At 46.3% G+C, this 23,561-nt stretch overlaps 1 non-coding gene across 1 annotated transcript; it reads left to right on the plus strand.

The window, feature by feature from the left end:
* The first annotated feature begins 21,204 nt into the window (after positions 1-21,204).
* LOC129406939 (U6 spliceosomal RNA) lies at positions 21,205-21,311 on the plus strand. Its single transcript, XR_008631346.1, has one exon. It is a non-coding gene; the product is annotated as a U6 spliceosomal RNA (small nuclear RNA).
* Positions 21,312-23,561: the final 2,250 nt, after the last annotated feature.

Below are 23,561 nucleotides of genomic sequence, written 5' to 3' on the forward strand. Positions count from 1 at the left end.
ACTCTTTACCCTTTTTCTATCTTACCTTCCATCGAATATTCCGGAGGGCGATGGACATCCATGGCTGTTGTGCTCTCTGAATTCTAGAGTGAAGTGTGTGACTGGCCTTGGCCTCAACCGCCTTATTTATAGGAAACACAGTAGTAATAGGACCCCAGGTTAAAGCCACACCCTATAGGGACCACTCACATCTCCACACTCATAGGGTCCCTGGCTAAGGCCACCCCCTTGAGGGCTCCAATCAGACAAGATGATGAATAATCAGTAGTAGGACCTCAGTCTTTTTTTTTCAAAAAATAAAATAATATAAAATAAGATTGTATAATTAAAAAAATGTTAGAGCCTGGCCAACTCCCCGTGGTGTATTTATATGCCAAAACCAGTAACATTATGGGTCTCATTCCCCTGACCCTGAAAGAGCCTCCAATACAGAACAGTTGGGAAGGATGAGTAAAAAGAGGCTTCTACAATCTCAGGACTAGCAACGAATGGAGACATTACTCAGAGCGCTCGAGAAAATCGACTATCAACGGGATGATGATGATGATGATGATGATGATGATGATGCTGACTTAAAAAAAAGTGCCCACCATGAATCCCTGTTTTTCTTGGCCCTGGCATGCCTTCCAGAAGAGGAAGATGGAGCTCCCTTGGGGCCCAGAGCCCTCACCTGTGATATCTGTCCTCAGGAAGTGGAAACATGAGCCCAGAACACTGTCACCCTGATCACAGCCTTGCTGACTATGTTCTTGACAAGAGCCAAACTCTGGAAGCCACAGAAGTGCCCGTTCTTAAGGGAGTGAGTGGGTCAGGAAGGCGGGGTGTGTGTATGCTGTGCAATGCTGATCAGCGAGAAAACAAGATGGAAGGAGCCAGAGTGATAGTACAGTGGAGAAGACATAGGTTTGCCTTGCATGCGGGGTTTGAGCCCCTGCCATCCCATATGGTCCTCGTTGTCTACCAGGCGCAATCACTGAGCTCTGAGCAGGGGCTGAGCTCTGGGCACAGTTGGGTGTGACCCCCAAAGAAAAAAGATATGGAAGGGCTTGAGCCATAGTACAGCGTGAGGAGAGCGTTTGCCTTGAACATGGCTGACCCAGGATCGATCCCCGGCATCCCATAGTGTCCCCTGAGTGCCGTCAGCAGCCATTTTTGAGTGTAGAGCCAGGAATAGCCCCTTGCATCGCCAGGTGTGACGCAAAAAAGAAAAAAAGACACGGAATATGGCCATTGGCTGTACAAGGGAAGGGGACTTTAGGGGAGTAAGAGAAGCGAAATTACTGGAAGGAAAAGGACCAGCATGGCACTGTTCCACCCAGATGTAGATGCCACACAGGTTACAAGGCTGATGAATGAGCAAGCGAAACGAACGGAGAAACCAGGGGGCATGGAAATCCTAAGGTTTCCTGAAGGGAACTGCCAGGGAAGGGAGCCAAGATAGAGAAGTTACAAAAAAGCGGGGATGATAGATTTTCAATCATCTACGTGAACCTTTCAGGGGCTGGAGAGGCAGTGTGGGGAGTACTCTCTGGCCTGCTATGCAGTGGACACCGGTTTGACACCCAATACCACATCCGGTATCTGAGTGATATTCATAGGGACTCGAGGGATAGCACAGCAGTTGGACGTTTGCCTTGCATGCAGCTGACACGGGGTTCAATTCCTCTGTCCCTCTTGGAGAGCTCGACAAGCTCCTGAGAGTATCATGCCCACACCGAAGAGCCTGGCAAGCTGCCCATGTTGTATTCAATATGCCAAAAACAGTAACAAGAAGTCTCACAATCGAGACCTTACTGGTGCCTGCTCGAGCACAATGATGAACAACGGGACAGGAAGACAGGGCTACAGTGCTACAGGACTCCAGTCAAGACCAACCCTACATTTAACCCTCACACATGCTAATGGAGTGGCTTGGGGCCCTAGAGACTGTACAGTAAGAGTTAAGTTGCCGGCCTCACATAGGGCCAACCTCAACCTAACCTAACCCCATTGGTCCCCTTCCAGGAATGATCGCTGAGCACAGAGCCATGAGTGAGCCCTGAGTACCGCGTGATTTGGTGCAGAAGCTGAACAAGTAAAATTTACACAGAGGGGCTGGAACAATAGCACAGCGGGTAGGGCATTTGCCTTGCATGTGGCCTACCCGGGTTCGATCCCCGGCATCCCATACGGTCCCCCAAGCACCGCCAGGAGTAATTCCTGAGTGCAAAGCCAGGAGTAACCCCTGAGCATCGCTGGGTGTGACCCAAAAAGAAAAAAAAACCACAGTGGCAAGATCCAGGCTAAGGTCACGCCTTAGAAGGACAGGGAGGACGAGGAAGGGGCTGAGACATTGGTGTAAGCCTTGAGAGGAGGCGGGAGCTGCACCCCTTCTCCTGGCTCCCCTCCAGGCTGTGTTCGCAGAGACTTTCACAGCAGCACCCAACTATCGTACAAGAGATGTCAGTACAGATGGACAAAGGGCAGCCTCACTTGGGGACAAACTGCAGGAAACTCAGGAGAGGACAGTGTTGGGGTCACTCATGGCCCCTCTGCGAGAGGGAATTCTCCTCTGAGTTCCATATCTCTCCTGGAGAACAGTGGCTGTGGGTCCCTGGGGTCCTACAGCTCATCTCCTGCCTTTGGAATCCTGTCCTGAGTGTTCAGTGTGACGTGGCCTGTGTCGCTCTGACCTTCAGGTGTTCCCAAAGCATCACCTGCCCCTCCCCCAGCACAGGGCGGCCCACCTGCTCCCCAGATGCCCCTTGTGCTCTCCTAGTTCTTTCCCGTTGCTTTGCCTTCAGCTCAGAGGACCCGAGGCACAGTCCCAGGGCCCCGACACGGCCCAATGCAACACTCTTTCTTGAGTAGGTGGGAGAAAGTTTCTGAGAAAAAAGCCATGGGGTTGCCCCTCTCACTAGCCAGCTCCTGACCAGAAGTGCCCTGGGCCCTTCCCATGGTCCCAATCTCATCTCTATTCTGTCTGCAGGAAGGTTTTCTCCCTGCCCAGGCTCCACCTAACATTTGAGTGGTACTCTTGTATTCTTTTCTGATTTCATGGCTTACTCCTGTCTTTGTACTCAGGAATCACTCCTGGCTGTGTTCGGGATGCATATGGTATGCCTGATCGAACCCTTGCAAACCACGATTTCTAAAATCAATTAGGTAATCCCCTCATTTCCTTTTATTGCTAGGTAGTTTTCACTGCACTTTATTTTTCCTGGTTTTGTTTTGGGGGCACATTTGGTAGTTCTCAGGGGTTTCTCCTGGCTCAGCTCTGAGGCATCACTCCTAGTTGTGAGTAAATGAGATGCAAAGTTAAAAAAATTATGATCGTTTCTATTTGGGGCTACTAAATAAAATGCTACAATCAAAAAAGAAATTGTGAATGAGGATTTCTTCCACTACAACCAACCTCCTCCAACACCAATTGTTTCTTCCTTTTGACATCCTCTCTGGTGTTATGGCTTTCGGTTTTCCTTCATGAGTAAACACTTTCTTTCCCTGTTTCTAGGCCACACTGGCAGTTCTAAGCATGTACTCCCGCCTCTGTGGTGAGTCTCACTCCTGGCAGGACTCGGGGACTGTATGCAGGGCTGGGGATGAACCTTGGCGAGCTGTGTGCAGGGCAAACACCCACCGTATACTCTCCCTCTGGCCCCAGATGAATGTTTTCTTGCTTATCCTCATCCTCCCTCATCCGGCAGAGAGGAAATAGAAAATTTCATTGAAATCATGGATTTATTAACAAACAAATTAAAGGGAGTTATGTTAAAAACAAAAACAAAACTCCTGGCCCTGATGAAACCGCAAGTTGCCAACCACGAAGTGCTCCTCCGGCTCCTGGACAGCCATGACCCCAGAGGCACACAAAGCAATCTCGGAACATAGCGGCTTCTGGCAGAAGTGCATCTGGACTGTGGTGCCGTGCCACCCAGGTGAGGAAGGGTGTTTGTTCCTTCTTCCTTTTTCACTTGTGGGCAGTGGTATGGTGGCCGCCATCTTTCACAGCCTATTGGAGAGCAGGTACGAGACTGCAGTGTTGAGACAGGTGAGGCCTATGGGATAGAGGGTGGAACCAGCCCTTACCCCACCCTGATGAGGCCCCAAGTTTCCACCCACGAACTGCCCCACAGGCTCCTGAACGGCCACGATCCCAGAGGCACACAAAACAGTCTCAGAACCCAGCGGCTTTTGGCAGAAATTCCTCAGGGCTCATTACTTAAATATCAGAAATCTGAAATCATGTGCTCTTCATAATCAAAAATAGAAAATAAATTATCTAACAATGCCTATTCAGCAAGTCTGATTGTTGAAGAAAATTCCAAATAATAATGGTGGGTCTTTTGTCAAAATATTGAATGTCATCAAAGTGGAGTGAGAGTAAAGTGGAAATCATCTGCCACACAGGCAGGGAGGGGTGGGATGTGGTATACTGGGGTTCTTGGTGGTTGAACATGTGCACTGGTGAAGGGATGGGTGTTTGATCATTGTATGACATAGACTTATATTGGAAAGCTTTGTAACTATTCTCATGGTGATTCAATAAATTAATAAAAAAATAATTTCAGGCTAGGGGCCAATGCACTGTACAGCCAGAGGGCCATTTGCCTTGATGGGGTTGACTCAGGTCAATCCTGGTGCCTATATGGTCCCCAGAACACAGCAAAGAGATCCCTGAGCACAGAGCCAAGAGTCAGCCCTGAGTACCGCTATGTGTGCCCCCTCACTCACACCCACAGACCCACACAGACACACACCCACACAGACACACACCCACATATCCACACTTTCTCTCTCTCTCTCTCTCTCTCTCTCTCTCTCTGTCTCTCCAGTTAAGAAGAGTCTTGCAGGTTCCAGAGCAGAGACACAGATTGTCCATATAGTTGTCTTGAGAGTCTCGGGTAAGCCCAGCGCTGGGTGGGGCTGTTTCTGCTTCTTTGGGGGACAATATTTCTGCAGGGCTGAGTGTTGGGTTGTTGGGCAAAGATTCTTTCTATTTTTGGGGAGGGGAACAGCTCCATTCAGTGGGACATGAGGTACCTCGTGTCTGCTTTAGTTTTGTTCAGGGCTAAACCAGGTGGTGCTCAAGGCAGAATCCTGACTCTAGGCTCAAGGACAGACATGGCTGGGCTCGGGGTTCCCATGGTGAGGAATAATCCTGGGTGGGCTGTGAGCAAGGCAATTGCCTTCTTGGCTGTAGCAACTCTCCAGCACGAAGCACCATGTCTGGAGCTGCTGAGTGCGTTGTGTTGATCTCTTCAGCCCCAGAGTTTCAGAACTGACTGTCTGTGGGTTCCCAGCCCCTCTGGACCCCAATTCAAACAGTTGGCAACTGTTCCCAGAGTGTTGATACCTCTCATGGCCAGGTTGGCACTTACATGCAGGAATAAGATCCATGTCATCGTGAAAGTTTCTAGAAACTGCTCAACCTTCTGTCAAGTCCCAGTCTTGCAGTGAAACAAGAATCCCAATAAAGACAGACTTATAGTTTTGCAAAACAATTTATTTGAAACACCAGAACTCAGAAACATGGACAAGATGCCCTGTAGTGTAGTGGGATTGCTTGGAGCACATAGACTAGAGACTAGAGACCAGCGTGGGACAATGAACTTTGTATGACCTGCACTGGGGGCTTGGGAGAGTCCTGTGCAGAGGGCCTCTTGAAAGAGGGGCCTTGAAGGTAAAACCTACCAGCAAGATAAGCAGGACACATCCTGCACGTACATACTTCTCGTGCTCTAAGTAACCTTGGGAATAATTTGACTTGGTATTTTTAATGAGAACATCTTGAGACAAACACAAAATATGTCTAACTCATGAGAGCATCCTTTGACTTGGCTACGTGCCTGGGCCAAGGTATGTAAATAATATAAAACTGCTTGCTTGAGAATAAACGGGGCCTTCAGCCTCGATAGCTGCTGGTCAATGCATCATCTCTGAGTCGGTGGTCTTCATGCCGGAGCTGGACTCCGGCAGCTGGCGCCCCGAACAGGGACCCCCGAGACCCCCGGGGAAGATTTGAAGAAAAAAGAAGTGAGCGCGCGGTAAGTGAGCTCGCGGGGGGGGGGGGGGAAAAAAAGTGAGCGCTCGGTAAGTGGGCGCTTAGAAAAAAAAAAGTGAGCGCTCGGTAAAGTGGGCGTGGAGAAAAAAAAATGTGAGCGCTCGGTAAAGTGGGCTCGGAGGAAAAAAAAAAGAAGTAAGCGCTCGGTAAAGTGGGCGCGGAGAAAAAAAAAAAGAAGTAAGCGCTCGGTAAAGTGGGCGCGGAGAAAAAAAAAAAAAGAAGTAAGCGCTCGGTAAAGTGGGCGCGGGAAAAAAAAAAAGGAAAGAATGGGGCAAGCTTCAAGCAGCAGTCTTTTTATTCAAGTATTGAGAGCGTCCATGGAGGCGCGGGGAGCTACTGTCGGGCAGGGACAGTTAACCAGATTTATAAAAATTGTAAGAGAAATATGCCCTTGGTTCCCAGAAGACGGGACTATTAATATTGAAACCTGGAAAAAGGTCGGAGATCGGATTAGAGATCATTACAGGGCCCAGAGAAAACGCCAGTGGATGCGTTTAGTCTTTGGATTTTAGTAAGAGATTGTTTAGTAACTGATAGTGAAGCAGAAAAGTGGAGGCTATTATGCCGTGACGGATCTCGTAATAGCCTTCGGAGAGTGAAATCTGACCCTCAGATTGATAAAAACTTGGAGCAGAATGCTACTGCAGAACTTCATATTTATGACACCTCTGAGCAAGGATGTGAGGAGAGTAATAAACCTGTAATCCAGAAACTTTACCCTGCTTTACCTGATGAATTAAGTGAGGAAGATTGGCAACAGATTAGTGAACAAGCTGAAATTTATAATAGAGAAATTATAGGGGCAGCTCAGACTATTCCACTGCTGACGCAGCTTAGAAGTGAAATTCAGAACATTGCTGATGCAGTAAGAAAAATGCAAGAGCCCCTGCAAGGGAATCCTGATTTTGAGAGAGCCTTTTTGCTCTCTAGATTACCAGCAACCCCATTGTCAGGGGGATAAGACCAAAGATAATGTGGACATCTGTAGGGCAGGTTCAGGAATTTCAGTGTGAATGTGGTGAGTGGGTGCGCACCCGTGTGAAAGAAGGACCGGTCCGAGCGAGTGCAGGAGTGTGCTTAGTACGTGTGCCTTTAGTGTGTGTGTATTTGTCTCATTATCTTTCTCTTAGTTCTGCTTATTATCAGCAGAGAAGGCAGGAAAATGCAAGATCATGTGGTTAAGTGTTTAATAATATCAGGAAATAAAAGTATATCACTAAGGTAGCCTATCCCCAAATCTGATAAGATACTAGTTCCCTGCCTCAAAACTAGTCTTGACCAAGAAAGAAAAATGCTAGCATCTGACCACCTTAGGTTTCAACAATTTTGGAAAGGTTTTGCCGGCTTATATAAACAAAAGCGCTTTCTAGACCCATTTTTAACAGACAGGGAACTGGCTGGTCAGGCAGGGAAACGGGGAGCGATGTTCCCAATTGGCCAACAGGGCTTAACTTTGCCCTGGGGACTGCTCCTTCCTTTCTCCGTCTGTCCGTTTTCTCCCTGCCATTTCTGAAAGATCAGATCGAAAGATCAACTGCAGATGTGTGCACATGTACGTGTGGTGTTTTTAGTGATCTAATTGTCTGTCTGTCTGTCTGTCTATCTGTCTGTGGAACACTCGAGTGTTAGAGCTAGTTTGAAGTCAGTAATTCTTAGGCCTGGGCAGACAAAAATCAAGAGAGATCAGAGTGATATGAAGCCCAGCAATTTAAAAGATCTAGGTATTTTTGGAACTTGTTAGATCAGGTTAAACAAAGATTTCTAATTAGAATGTGGCGCCTACAACAAAATTGAAATTTTTAGTCTAAATTTCTTATTGGAAGAACATTAATAGTTATTAACAGTTGAAATTCTTTTGAATTCCAGTATCTGTACTATATATATATATATATATATATATATATATATATACCCATAGGGCTCTTTCTGTGTTTGAAAGCATGTTTGTATTGTAGAATTGTTAAAATTAGAAAGCTCATGATTTGAACTAAAGTACAAAAACGATCAAAATTAAGTCAAAGAAGTCTTTACCGTGTTTCACAAAAATTGATGGTCCAAAAGTCTTATGCTATTATACCAATGTATATATTTATATCTGCACTGGGTTAGAATTATTTGACCTAGAGAATCTTGTGAGTTGAAATAATTGTGATCTATGAAAACAGGTTCAAAGAATAATGCTTCAGTTTAAAATATTATTTTCTAGAGTTGCAAAATTGGTTGAAAAACTTATTGTACCTGTGTTTTATTTGATCTCTGAGACTTCTGGTAACTAAAATTTTTAAAGCTACTTAGCTCAGGATTATAAGGGGTTAATCTCAGTTGTCACTTTGGGAGTTTTTAAAGATTTTCCCTGGATCCACCCATCCCCCTGAATTCCCAGCTCAGCAAGCTCTGCCTCAGTCAGACTGGATATGCAGACCTTCCCTAACCTCAACAGTGAATTCTAATCACACTTTTGCTCAGCAGATAAGACTTGCTAATTTAGTTTGTTAACTCTTCTAGGTATCTGGCTCTTGCAACTTTGTAAATGAGAAAGGGCTTGGGAAACAACTGATCCTTATATTTGCATTAAAATCTGATGAACACACAAAAAAAGAAATGGTGGGAAACCTCCTTGTAGGAGGAAAGGTCTCTGCTTATATTTTAACAGATGACAGACCTACTAATCCATTCTGGATCCTGCTACGGCCTCATCTGGAGTAAAATCCATCCTCCTGGCTCAGTCTCCAGACCACCTGAGACTCCAACACTCCAAACTTCAGCCTAGAGCAGATCTCAGCTGGAAGTCACAAGAAAATCTAAAGAAGACTCTGCAAAACAGAACCCAAATGGGGAAGCACAGGCTGAATTGGCCTGAGGACTTAGTCTGGGATTTACGGTACCAACCTAATCCTGAACTTCAGAGAATTTTGTACACCAGTGTAGAATCCTTACTGTTTCATAGTAATCTATGAGTGTTTTAATCTTAAAAATTGTTCCTAGAAATCAGAATTCTAAAGATGTCTCCAGGTTAATATATGTTGTAAGAACTTTAGTTGTGAGTATCTTTAAAACTTTTTGAAAATCTATAAGAACCGATATAATGTTTGTGACTGCAGAGTAGTTTTGCCATGTTAAATAAGATGATTGTCAACTTGTGTCCAAACTTGTGAGATCATGTTGTACCAATTTCAGTGAGTTTAAACTTGTGGGATGACTATAGATGTATGTCTTAAGTCAGAAAGATAATGTATGAAGATATCATCAGTGAAAAGTAGAAAAGCAAAGTGTAATTGTTTTTGAAATGGAAAAGTTACAGGATGTAATGGATGTCACACATGAGCCTTCCTTTGGCCGTTTAAAATATGTTCATGTTGCAGTTGACACCTTTTCAGGCTATGTCTGAGCAGCACCCCTGCCTGGGGAAAATGTAACACAAGTACAAAAATTTTTATTTCAATGTTTTTCTGTTATGGGCTACCCAAAGCATTTAAAAACTGATAATGCTCCTGCTTATACATCTACAGCCATGAAAAAATTCTGTGCTACTTTTTCTATCCAACATAGTTTTGGAATTCCATATAATCCTCAAGGACAAGGCATAGTAGAACGTGCTAACCGTACTATTAAACAGTATCTTTATAAAATAAAAAAGGGGGGAATAGGAATACTGAATAAATCCCCTCAAACTATTATATCTCATATACTCTTTATAATTAACTTCTTAATTTTTTCGGATGATCAATCCACTGCGGCTCAACGCCTATGGCAAGTACATAAAACAAAACAAACACATCCTTTAGTTTTATGGAAGGATGTAAGCACTGGAACTTGGAAGGGCCCCGATCCTGTTCTTATGTGGGGAAGAGGGTATGCTTGTGTTTTTCCAACAGATGCTGACTCTCCTATCTGGATCCCAGAACGACTCATTCGACATGCCGAGGGAATTTCTCCATTTGCAACACCGCTTGGGAAGTTTGTGACTGGGCACCATTCAATGACAGGTGTGAACCTGTAAACCCGGTTGGAGGAATATGGACTGGAAATAATAAGACTTTTCAAACATCCCTCTGGAAGCTTGTTGCATGTATGTCTCCTGTGACATTAGGACGTGCTGGTATCACCTCAGATGTAGAAGGACAGTATGACAGTACCAATGTAGGGACAGGCGACAGAGAGAGAAATACCATTCCCCTCGCGGGCGGGCATGGGGTCGCAGCTTAGTTCTCTGGCAGGAAACAATCTGCTAGGAGCAGTCCATGTTGTAGTTGGTTCAGCTGGGTCTGGATTCACGCGGGTGCAGCTGCAGAGGAGCTGTACATGAGTGCGGCCCCCCGGGGTCCTGTTCTTTCTTTTGACATCATCTGTGGTGTTACAATTTTTGTGTTTCCTTCATGAGGTAAACAATTTCTCTTCCATTTTTTAGGACACACTGGAAGTTCTAAGCACTTACTCCAGCCTCTGTGAAGAGTCTCACTCCTGGCAGGACTCGGGGACTGTATACAGGGCTGGGGATGAAGCTTGGCGAGCTGCATGCAGGGCAAACACCCTACCCTTATACTCTGTCCAAAGGAAGGTTTTCTCACTTCCCAGCCTCCACCTAACAATTGAGTAGTGCTCTTGTATTCTTTTCAATTTGATATTTTTTGGGGAAGGCCAACTAGTGATCTCCTGGCTTACTCCTGTCTCTGCGCTTTGGATTCACTACTGGCTGTGTTCTGGATGCATATGGGATACCTGATACCATATGTAAACAAGGTGCCAAAGATCAATTAGGTAATCTCCTCTTTTCCTTTTATTGCTAGGTAGTGTTTCATTACAATTTATTTTTTCTGGTTTTGTTTTGGGGCCACATTAGGTATTTATCAGGGTTTTTTTTTGGCTTGGCACTGAAGAATCACTTGTAGTGGTGAATATATGAGATGTAAAGTTCAAAAACTACGATATTGTCTATTTGGGGTATTAAGTTAAATCCTACATAAAAAAAAAAGAAATAGTGAGTGAATGAGGATTTCTTCCACTACAACCAACCACCTCTAACACCAATTGTTTATTCCTTTTGATATCCTCTCTGGTGTAATGGTTTTCATTATTCTTCCTAAGGTAAACATTTTTTTTCCCTGTTTTTAGGTCACACTGGCAATTCTAAGCATGTACTTCCGCCTCTGTGAAGAGTCTCACTCCTGGCAGGACTTGGGGACTGTACGCAGGACTGGGGATGAACCTTGGCGAGCTGCGTGTAGGGAAACACCCACCCGTATATTCTCCCTCTGGCCCCAAATGAATGTTTCTTGCTTAAATTCATTCTCCCACAACCGGGAGAGAGGAAACAGAAAATTACATTGGAATCATGGATTTATTAACAAACAAATAAAAGGGACTTCTGTTAAAAACAATTAAGTCGGGGCTGGAGCGATAGCACAGCGAGTTGGGCGTTTGCCTTGCACGCGGCCGACCCGGGTTTGAATCCCAGCATCCCATATGGTCCCCTGAGCACCACCAGGGGTAATTCCTGAATGAAGAGCCAGAAGTAAGCCCTGTGCATCGCTGGGTGTGACCCAAAAACCAAAAAAAAAAAAAAAACCAATTAACTCCTGGCCCTGAAGAGGCACCAAGTTTCCACCCATGAACTACTCTTGCGGGTCTTGAACAGCCATGATCCCAGAGGCACACAAATCAAATCTCTGAACATAGCTGCTTTGCCCAGAAATGCATCTGGACTGTGGTGCTGTGCCACACAAGGGGCGGAAGGGTATTTGTCCCTTCTGCCATTTTCCCCCTCTGGCATGGTGGCCGCCATCTTTCAGGGTCTATTGGAGAGTCAGGTAGGACACTGCAGTGATGAGACTCAAGGCTCTCGGGATGGGGCGTTGTAACCGACCTTAGCCTGCCCTGAGGAGGACGCCCACGAACTGCTCCTCTGGCTCCTGAGCGGGACTTGAATCCAGAGGCACACAAACCATATTGAAACCCAGTTGCTTTTGACAGAAATCCATACAGGATTATTACTTAAATATCAGAAATCCAAAATTATATGCTCTTCATAATCACAATAGAAAACAAATTATCTATGTACGACTTTTTCGGCAGTTTGATGGATGGGGAATATTCCAAATAATAATGGTGGGTCTTTTATCGAAATATTAAATGTGATCAAGTAGAGACAGAATAAAATGGAAATTATCTGCCACACAACCAGGGAGGGTTGGAATGGGGGATATATAGGGTTTCCTGGAGGTGTAAAATGTGCACTGTGTAGGGATGGGTGTTTGAATATTTTATGACCCAGACATAATCTGGAAAGCTTTGGAACTGTTCTTATGGGTATTCAATAAATTAAAAAAACCAAAAAACTACTGACTGGGGGCCAATGCATTGTACAGCAGGAAGGCCATTTGCCTTGATGCGATTGACTCAGGTCAATCCTGGTGCCTCTATGGTCCCCAGCACACGGCAGGAGTGATCCCTGAGCACATCCAAGGGAAAATCCTGAGTACCGCCATGTGTGCCCCCTCACTGACACTCACTGTCTCTCTCTGTCTCTCTCTCAATGTCTCTGTCTCTCTCCCCAGTTAAGAAGAGTCTTACAGTTTCCAGAGCAGAGACACAGATTGTCCATATGGTTGTCTGAGATTTCTCGGTAAGCTCCGATATGAGTGGGGCTGTGTCTGCTCCTTTGGGGGACAATATTTCTGCAGGGCTGAGGTTTGTGTGTTGGGCAAAGACGTACCCTTCTTCTATATTTATTGAGAAGAATGTCTCCACTCAGTGGGATATGAGGTAGCTCGTGTCTGCTTTAGTTTTGTTCAGGGGCTATACCAGGTGATGCTCAAGGCTGAATCCCGACCCTAGGCTCCAGGACACAGGTGGCAGGGCTCGGGGTCCCTATGATGAGGAATAATGTGGGGTGGGCTGTGTGCAAGGCAATTGCCTTCTTGGCTGATGAATCCCTGTAGCACTAAGCACCAGTGTCCGAGGTGCTGAGCACCCTGTGTTGATCTCTCCACCCTAGAGTATTCAAACGAATTGTCTGTGGGGTCGCAGCCCCTCTGGACCCTGATTCAAACAGTTTGCATTGGGCCCAGGCAAGTGATACCTGATTCTGTCCAGGCTGGAATGAACACGGAGGAATAAATTCCCTGTGATCTTGGAAATTTCTTGAAACTGCTCAGCCTACTCTCCTTATCCCAATCTTGCAGAGAAACATGAATCCCAGTGAAGACAGACTCATAGTTTTGCAAAAAAATTTATTTGAAACACCAGAACTCAGAAACATGGACAAGATGCCCTGTAGCACCACATCCCACAACAAGCCTCCCCCGAGTTCCTCTTCCAGAAAAAGATCCAGTCTCCGTGTACACTGCATCACCAGTGAAGGTGATGAAGGCAGGTAGGATGGGGGCCCACCCACAGTCAGGAGCTCTGGTGTCCACCATCACCTGGAGCATCCCCAGGGTCACAGTTCTCAGGGAACATTAGAAGGGAACAGATACTGATCCAGCTCGGAGAAGTCATCGTCTCCAGGGCTCAAATACATCTGGGTAAATTCATCAATATTCTGGGTAATGCATTCCCACAGGGCCTCAGACACATCCAGCTGTATGTCATCCAAAGGGTCCTTAAGTTCAGAAATCAGCGCTGGGCTCCAATGAGACTCTCCTGCCCCTTCTGAGTGCTCCCCATCTGTGGGCAGGGGTGCTCCCAGGTTCAAGGGGCTGCAAGTGCCGACAGAGCTGGGAGAGGATTCCAGGGAGTGCTGTGGAGAGCAGCGGTCCCTTTCGCTCCCTGCTTGGCGTTTGGGCGGTGGTAAACCCCCACTCCCTGGATTCATTCTCTTTCTTTTTGCTCTCTGGTTCTTGAACCAAACCTGGGGACACAGAGGAGAAATTTTTAAGTTGGTGAAATTGGGATGATCGACTCTTTTTTTTTTGAAAGGGGTCACACCCAGAGATGCACAGGGGTTACTCCTGCTCTGCACTCAGGAATTGCCCCTGTCATTGTTCCGGGGACAATATGGGATGCTGGGAATCAAACCCCGGTTAGCCGCGTGCAAGGCAAATACCCTACCCACTGTGCTATCGCTCCAGCACCAGGTCATCTCTTTTATGGAGCTGGGGAACTGAGGCAAGCACCACAGATGGTCTGGCACCTGCCTGGAGAGATCCCTGAATGCAGAGCCAAGGTTTATCCCATTGTTCTGCTGGGTGTGCCCCCAAACAACAATAACAACAAGAAAACCCAAGTAAGTAAAAGAAAAGAAATGAGGGGGCCATAGAAACTCTGTTTCTCTCTCTTTATAAGAAGTCTGTTCCACTGATGCAGGCTGAGGACTCACCCTACACGGATCCACCCACAGGTCCCTGAGGGGACAACACTTGGCAGCACCCAGCCAGCACAGGTTATACCAGACAGGGATGCTCTGGCTCATGCTGATCAGGCACCACCTGTGGTCCACATTGCTGCAGGTGAGATTCCTGAGCACAGAGCCAGGAGTCAGTTCTGATCTCTGCAGGGAGTGGGTTTCAAAACCAGAGTATAAGAAAAAGGGGAAAGGGAAAGATCTGTGGAACTGTTTCCCTTTCTCAGTAGTCAACTCCACACTGTTAGTGACCCTCCATCGACCAATGCTCATAGAACACAGAAAATAAATGCAAAGAAAATCCTTTAATTACAAAAAAATGGAAATGACGTGTTGTGACTACAGAGATTTCTTGACCTAGAATTACCCTATGACAAATGTGTGTGTGAGGAGGTGTGAGTTCCAGACTGGGATGCACTTGAGAAACTCACGCAGTGTCTTACCTGAACCACATACGTGTCCAACCCTGTTTCTGATGCCAGACTCTGGATGCCGGCCCTGCCAGGGCTCATGTTCTTCTGGAATGCCTCTCTGAGTGCCCTCAGCTCTGCTGGGCTGAACCTCGTGCGGGGTTTGCGAGCACGTTTTCTTTTTCCTGCAGGAAAAAGACAGAGGGTCTAGGAAACCGAAGGGCTCGAAAATGACTCCCCAGAGCAAGAGGAACAGGGATCCTGCCACTGGGAGCTGTGCTCACACTGACACTGACAAGCAGTGCTCAGGGGACCAAATGAGATGCTGGGAATTGAGCCCGAATTGGCTGCGTGCAATGAAAATACCCTACGGGCTGTGCAATCACTCCAGCCCAGCACCCACACGATTGAACTGGAGATCTGAATACAGCTGGACAAAAGGCAGCCTCCCTCGGGAACAAACTCTGAAAGAAACTCAGGAGAGGACAGTGTTATGCTGCAGAACTTCCTGGTACCCCTAATGGTCCTCTCACCCACCAGGGAATTCTCTGAGCAAGGAGAGGCTTGAGCCATGAACACTACCAACTATTCTGCCTCCCTGACTCCCTTACCCCCACCCTAGAAACAAACAAATAGAAAAAAAAAAGAGAGAAAAGAAACTCAACCTGAAAGCTTTGTAAATTTCCACAGCGTGATTAAATAAGAAAAGTTAAAAATATAAAGAAAACAATATAAAAATACTAAAAAAAAAAAAAGAAACTCAAGAGAAAGATTGACAGTGAGGCAGAAGTGAAAAGTCTCCTCTTTGTCTCCTGGGTAAAATGGCGAATTGAGCAAATAAGAGAAAGAGAGAAAAGGGACAGGACCCCCAGAGCAGACGCAGTGGATGGAGGGAGGCCCTGATCCCGTAAAGTAAAAGTGGGGGACACCATCGAGGTTTGCAGGGCTCTCTGTTGAGCAAACTTTCTGCAAATCATGAATCAAAGTTCACAGTTACCTCAAAGGTTCCCCCAATCATCCACATCCATCCCAAAAGCCAACTACTCTTTACCCTTTTTCTATCTTACCTTCCATGGAATGTTCTGGAGGGCGATGGACATCCATGGCTGTTGTGCTCTCTGACATCCAGAGTGAAGTGTGTGACCTGCCTTGGCCTCAACCGCCTTATTTATAGGAAACACGTAGTAATAGGACCCCAGGCTAAGGTCACACCCTATAGGAACCACTCACATCTCCACACTCATAGGGTCCCTGGCTAGCTCACACCCTAGAGGGCCCCAATTAGACATGCTGATGAATAATTAATAGTAGGACCCAATTCTTCTCTTTTTTTTAAATAATGTAAAATTATATCGATCTAGACTTATTACCTATATACCAGAAATCCAAAATCATATGCTTTTCATAACCAGCATCGAAACCAAAAGTTTTTTTTTTCTTTTTTGGTCACACCTGGCAATGCACAGGTGTTACTCCTGGCTCTGCACTCAGGAATTAGTCCTGGTGGTGCTCAGGGGACCATATGTGATGCTGGGAATTGAACCCGGTTCGACTGCGTGCAAAGCAAACGCACTGCTCACTGTGCTATCGCTCTAGCTCTGAAAACAAATTTTCTAACTATGACTTTTGTGCGGGTCTGATTGCTTGGGAAAATTCCAATTAATAATGGTGGGTCTTTTATTGAAATTTTGAATGTGATCAAAATAGAGAGAGTAAAGTGGAAATGGTCTGCCAAACAGGCAGAGAAAATTGGATGGGTGGTACACAGGGCTTCTTGGTTGTAGAAAATGTGCACTGGTGAAGGAATGGTTGTTTTATCATTGTATGACCGAGACTTAAACTGGAAAGCTTTTTTTGTTTGATTTTTTGTTTTCTCTTTTTGGGTCTCATATGTGATGCCCAGGGGTTATTCCCAGCTTTCACTCTGAAATTACCCTAGTAGTCCTCAGGGGACCATAGGGATGCAGAGAATCATACCTGGGTCAGCCATGTGCAAAGCAAATGCCCTACCTGCTGTGCTATCGTTCCAGACCCTAAACTAAAAAGCTTTGTAACTGTTCTCCTGGTGATTAAATAAATTCTTAAAAAAATAACTCGGGGCTGGAGTGTTAGCACAGCGGGTAGGAAAGACAAGGAAAGACATTTGCCTTGCACATGGCCGACTTGGGTTCATGTCTCAGCATCCGATATGGTTTCCTTGAGGACCACTAGTTGAAATTCATTAGCCAAGAGTAACCCTGGCTAAGGTACACCATCCATGGCCCAAATAGACACCTTAATTAATTATCGATAGTAGGAACCCAGACTTTTTTTAAAAATCAAATAAAATAAGCATATATTCTTTCTTAAATCGGAGCACCTGGAAAACTCCCCATGGTGTATTTATATGCCAAAACCAGTAACAATAATGGGTCTCATTCCCCGACCCTGAAAGATCTTCCAATGCGGCACCGTTGGGAAGGACGAGCAAAGAGAGGCTGCTAAAATCTCAGGGCTAGGACGAATGGAGATGTTACTGAGACCGCTCAAGAAAATCAACAATCAATGGGATGACGAGATGATGATAACTTTAAAAAAAGGGCACACTGTGAGCCCTGGGAGCTTGGGCCCGGGTATGCCTCCAAAGGATGAAGACGGAGCTCCATAGGGGCCCAACACCCTCACTGGTGGTATCTGTCCTCAGGAAATGGAAACATGAGCCAAGAACGCTGTACCCCCAGCCCCAGTCTAGCTGGCTTCCTCATCCAAAAGAGCCAAACTCTGGAAGCCACTGAAGTGCCTGTTCTTAAGCAGTGGGTCTGGAATGCAGGGTGTGTGCATGCTGTGCAATGCAGATCATCGAGAAAACAAGACAGAAGGGGCCAGAGTGATAGTAGAGTGGAGAGGTTGTTGGTTTTCCTTGCATGTGGGGTTTGGTCCCCAGCATCCGATATTGTCCCCGGAGTCTGCCAGGTACATTATCTGATTCTGAGCGGGGTCTGAACTCTGGGCACAGTTGGGTGTGACCCCCAATCAAAAAAGATTTGGTAGGAGCTTTAGCCATAGTATAGCATGGGGAGGAAATTTTCCTTGCACACTGCCAACCCCAGTTTTTTTTCCTGGCACACGATGGGTCCAAAAGCGCTGCCAGCAGTCATTTCTGAGTGCAGAGACAGGAGTAACCCCTGAGCATCCCCGGTGTGACTCAAAAAGAAAAAAAATCGGATAAGAAATATGCCCATTGGCTGTACAAGGGAAGGGGACTTGAGGGAAGTAAGAGAAGCGAAATTACTGGAAGGGAAAGGACCAGCATGGCACTGTTCCACCCAGGTGTAGATGCCACATAGGTTACATGGCTGATGAATGAGCAATTGAGACGAAAGGACAAACCAGTGCCTGTGGAAATCCTAAGGTTTCCTGAAGGGAACTGCATGAAAGGGAGCCAAGAAAGGGAGGTCGTAAAAAAGCAGAGATGATTTTTTTTTGGGGGGTCATACGCAGCAATGCTTAGGGGTTACTCCAGGCTCTGTGCTCAGGAATTGGTCCTGGCGTTGTTTGGGAGACCATATGGGATGCTGGGAATCAAACCTGGGTAGTCCTCGTGAAGGCAAATGCCCTATCTGCTGTACTATATCGCTCCAGACCTGGTTGTTTTTTAATCATCCACACGAACCTTTCAGGGGCTGGAGGGTTAGTGCAGGGATTACTCGCTAGCCTGCTATGCATTGGACCCGGGTTTGACACCAAATACCACTAGGGTATCGTAGTGATATCCACAGACACTGGAGCGGTAGCACACCAGGTGGGGCGTTTGCCTTGCACACAGCTGATCTGGGTTCAATTCCTCTGTCCCTCTCTGAGAGCCATGCAAGGTACTGAGAGAATCACTCCCACACGGCAGAGCCTGGCAAGATTCCCATGGTGTGTTCGATATGCCAAAAACAGTAAAAACAAGTCTTACAATGGAGAAAGATACTGGTGCCCGCTGAGCAAATCGATGAACAGCAGGACGACAGTGCTACAGCACTCCAGTCTAGACCACACCCTACAGAACCCTTCACACATGCTAATAGAGTGGGTCCTCAGAGACAGTGCAGTAAGAGTTAAGTTGCCGGCCTCACATGGGGCCAACCTCAACCAATTCAATGCCATATGGAATGATCTCTGAGACCAGAGCCAGGAGTGAGCCCTGAGCACCCCTGGATTTGGTGTAGAAGCTGAACAATTGAAAACAACACACTGGCAGGGTTCAGGTAAAGGTCAGGCCTTAGAGGGACATAGAAGAGGAGGGAGGGGCTGAAACATTGGTGCAAACTTTGAGAAGGGGTGGGAGTGCACCCCCTTGTTCTGGCTCCCCTCCATGCTGTGCTGGGAGAGAATCTCAGAGCAGCACCCACACTATTGGACAAGAGATCTCAACACAGATGGACACACAAAGCTTCACTGGGGGATAAACTCTGCAAGAAACGCAGCAGAGGACAGTGTTGGGGTTACCCCCTGGCCTCTCTGGGAGAGGGAATTCTCCTGTGAGTTCCTGCATCTCTCCTGATTGAATGGTGGCCTGTGGGTCCCTGGGGTCCTGAGGTCATCTCCTGCCCTTGGAATCCAGACCTGTGTGTTCAGTGTGATGTGGCCTGTGTCACTCTGACTCTCAGGTGTCCTCAACCCACCACCTGCCCTTCCCCCAGCACAGGGCTGCCCACCTGCTCCCCAGATGCCCCTTGGGCTGTCCTAGTCCTTTCCCGTTGCTTTACCTTCAGCTCAGAGGAGTCGAGGCACAGTCCCAGACAATGACATGGCCCAATCTAACACTCTTTCTCGAGGAGGTGGGAGAAAGTTTCTGAGAGAAAAGCCATGGGGTTGCCCCTCTCACTAGCCAGCTGCCGACCAGAAGTGCCCCAGGCCCTTCCCATGGGACCAATCTCATCTCCATTCTGTCCACAGGAAGGTTTTCTTCCTGCCCAGCTCCACCGAACAATTGAGTAGTGCTCTTGTATTCTTTTCAATTTGATATTTTTTGGGGAAGGCCAACTAGTGATCTCCTGGCTTACTCCTGTCTCTGCGCTTTGGATTCGCTCCTGGCTGTTCGGGATGCATATGGGATACCTGATAAAATATGTAAACAAGGTGCCAAAGATCAATTAGGTAATCTCCTCTTTTCCTTTTATTGCTAGGTAGTGTTTCATTACAATTTATTTTTTCTGGTTTTGTTTTGGGGCCACATTAGGTATTTATCAGGGTTTTTTTTTGGCTCGGCACTGAAGAATCACTTGTAGTGGTGAATATATGAGATGTGAAGTTCAAAAACTACGATACTGTCTATTTGGGGCTATTAAGTTAAATCCTACATAAAAAAAAGAAATAGTGAGTGAATGACGATTTCTTCCACTACAACCAACCACCTCTAACACCAATTGTTTCTTCCTTTTGATATCCTCTCTGGTGTAATGGTTTTCGTTATTCTTCCTCAGGTAAACATTTTTTTTCCCCTGTTTTTAGGTCACACTGGCAGTTCTAAGCATGTACTTCCGCCTCTGTGAACAGTCTCACTCCTGGCAGGACTTGGAGACTGTACGCAGGACTGGGGATGAACCTTGGCGAGCTGCATGTAGGGAAACACCCACTCGTATATTCTCCCTCTGGCCCCAAATGAATGCTTCTTGCTTAAACTCATCCTCCCACATCTGCGAGAGAGGAAACAGAAAATTACATTGGAATCATGTATTTATTAACAAACAAATAAAAGGGACTTCTGTTAAAAACAATTAACTCGGGGCTGGAGCGATAGCACAGCGGGTTGGTCGTTTGCCTTGCTCGCGGCCGACCCGGGTTTGAATCCTAGCATCTCATATGGTACCTGAGTACCACCAGGGGTAATTCCTGAATGAAGATCCAGAAGTATCCCCTGTGCATCGCAAGGTGTGACCCAAAAACCAAAAAACAAAAACCAATTAACTCCTGGCCCTGACGAGGCACCAAGTTTCCACCCATGAACTACTCTTGCGGGTCTTGAACAGCCATGATCCCAGAGGCACACAAATCAAATCTCCGAACATAGCCGCTTTGCCCAGAAATGCATCTGGACTGTGGTGCTGTGCCACACAAGGGGCGGAAGGGTATTTGACCCTTCTGCCATTTTTGCCCTCTGGCATGGTGGCTGCCATCTTTCAGGGTCTATTAGCGAGTCAGGTAGGACACTGCAGTGATGAGACGCAAGGCTCATGGGATGGGGGGTTGTAACCGAGTTAGCCTGCCCTGAGGAGGCAGCCCACGACTGCTCCTCTGGCTCCTGAACGGGACTTGAATCCAGAGGCACACAAACCATATCGAAACCCAGTGGCTTTTGGCAGATATCCATCCAGGATTATTACTTAAATATCAGAAATCCAAAATTATATGCTCTTCATAATCACAATAGAAAACAAATTATTGTGCTCCCTTCGGCAGCACATACACTAAAATTGGAACGGTAGAGAGAAGATTAGCATGGCCCCTGCGCAAGGATGACACGCAAATTCGTGAAGCGTTCCATATTTTTGGAAAACAGTATGGACGATTCTCAAAAAACTAGAGGTTGAGCTCCCATTTGACCCAGCAATACCACTGCTGGGAATATATCCCAGAAAAGCCAAAAAGTATAGTCGAAGTGACATATGCACTTATATGTTCATCCCGCAGCACTCTTTACAATAGCCAGAATCTGGAAAACACCCGAGTGCCCTAGAACAGATGACTGGTTGAAGAAACTCTGGTACATCTATACAATGGAATACTATGCAGCTGTTAGAAAAAATGAGGTCATGACGTTTGCATATAAGTGGATCAACATGGAAAGTATCATGCTAAGTGAAATGAGTCAGAAAGAGAGAGACAGACATAGAAAGATTGCACTCATCTGTGGAATATAGAATAATAGACTATAAGACTAACGCCCAAGAATAGTAAAAATAAGTACCAGGAGATTGTTTTCATGGCTTGGAGGCTGGTCTCTCATTCTGGGTAACTCAGGGAAGGGACCACCTAGTAAAATGTGGTTGGAGGTCATGTGGGGGAAGGGTGAGGCGGGCGGAATACAGACTAGAGACTGAACACAATGGCCACTCAACACCTTTATTGCAAACCACAACACCTAATCAGAGAGAGAGAACAAAAGGGAATTCCCTGTCATAGTGGCAGGGTGGGGTGGGGAGAGACGGGACTGGGAAGGGGGGGAGGGTGTTGGGTTTACAGGTGGTGGAGAATGGGCACTGGTGAAGGGATGGGTTATCGAACTTTGTATGGGGGAAGCATGAGCACAAAGATGTATGGATCTGTAACTGTACCCTCACGGAGACTCTCTAATTAAAAATAAACTAATAAAAAAAACCAAAAAAAAAAAGAAAAAAAGAAAACAAATTATGTATGCCTTTTTCGGCAGTTTTGATGGATGGGGAATATTCCAAATAATAATGGTGGGTCTTTTATCGAAATATTAAATGTGATCAAATAGAGACAGAGTAAAATGGAAATTATCTGCCACACAACCAGGGAGGGTTGGAATGGGGGATATATAGGGTTTCCTGGAGGTGTAAAATGTGCACTGTGTAGGAATGGGTGTTTGAATATTATATGACCCAGACATAAACTGGAAAGCTTTGGAACGGTTCTTATGGGTATTCAATAAATTAAAAAAACCAAAAAACTCCTGGCTAGGGGCCAATGCATTGTACAGCAGGAAGGCCATTTGCCTTGATGCGATTGAATAAGGTCAATCCTGGTACCTATATGGTCCCAGCACACGGCAGGAGTGATCCCTGAGCACATCCAAGGGAAAATCCTGAGTACCGCCATGTGTGCCCCCTCACTGACAGTCTCTCTGTCTCTGTCTCTCTCTCAATGTCTCTGTCTCTCTCCCCAGTTAAGAAGAGTCTTACAGTTTCCAGAGCAGAGACACAGATTGTCCATATGGTTTTCTCAATAGATCTCAGGTAAGCTCAGATATGAGTGGGGCTGTGTCTGCTTCTTTGGGGAACAATATTTCTGCAGGGCTGATGTTGGTGTGATGGGCAAAGATGTACCCCTTCTTCTATATTTGTAGAGGGGAATGTCTCCACTCCTTGGGATATGAGGTACCTCGTGTCTGCTTTAGTTTTGTTCAGGGGCTATACCAGGTGGTGCTCAAGGTTGAATCCTGACTGTAGGCACTAGGACACACATGGCAGGGCTCAGGGTTCCTATGATGAGGAATAATACTGGGTGAGCTGTGTGCAAGGCAATTGTCTTCCTGGCTGTAGCATCTCTCCAGCACTAAGCACCAGTGTCCGGAGGTGCTGAGTACCCTGTGTTGATCTCTGCACCCCAGAGTATCGAAACTAATTGCCTGTGGGGTCGCAGCCCCTCTGGACCCTGATTCAAACAGTTTGCATTGGGCCCAGGCAAGTGATACCTGATCCTGTCCAGGCTGGAACGAACATGGAGAAATAAGTCGCCTGTGATCGTGGAAATTTCTTGAAACTGCTCAGCCTACTCTCCTTATCCCAATCTTGAAGAGAAACATGAATCCCAGTGAAGACAGACTCATAGTTTTGCAAAACAATTTATTTGAAACACCAGAACTCAGAAACATGGACAAGATGCCCTGTAACATCACATCCCACACCAACCTCCCCCGAGTTCCTCTACCAGAAGAAGATCCGGTCTTTGGTACACGGCATCACCAGTGAAGGTGATGAAGGCAGGTAGGATGGGGGCCCACACACAGTCAGGAGCTCTGGTGTCCACCATCACCTGGAGCATCCCCAGGGTCACA

This window comes from Sorex araneus, chromosome 8, assembly GCF_027595985.1.
Source record: "Sorex araneus isolate mSorAra2 chromosome 8, mSorAra2.pri, whole genome shotgun sequence".
In the NCBI taxonomy this organism is placed as follows: Eukaryota; Metazoa; Chordata; class Mammalia; order Eulipotyphla; family Soricidae; genus Sorex; species Sorex araneus.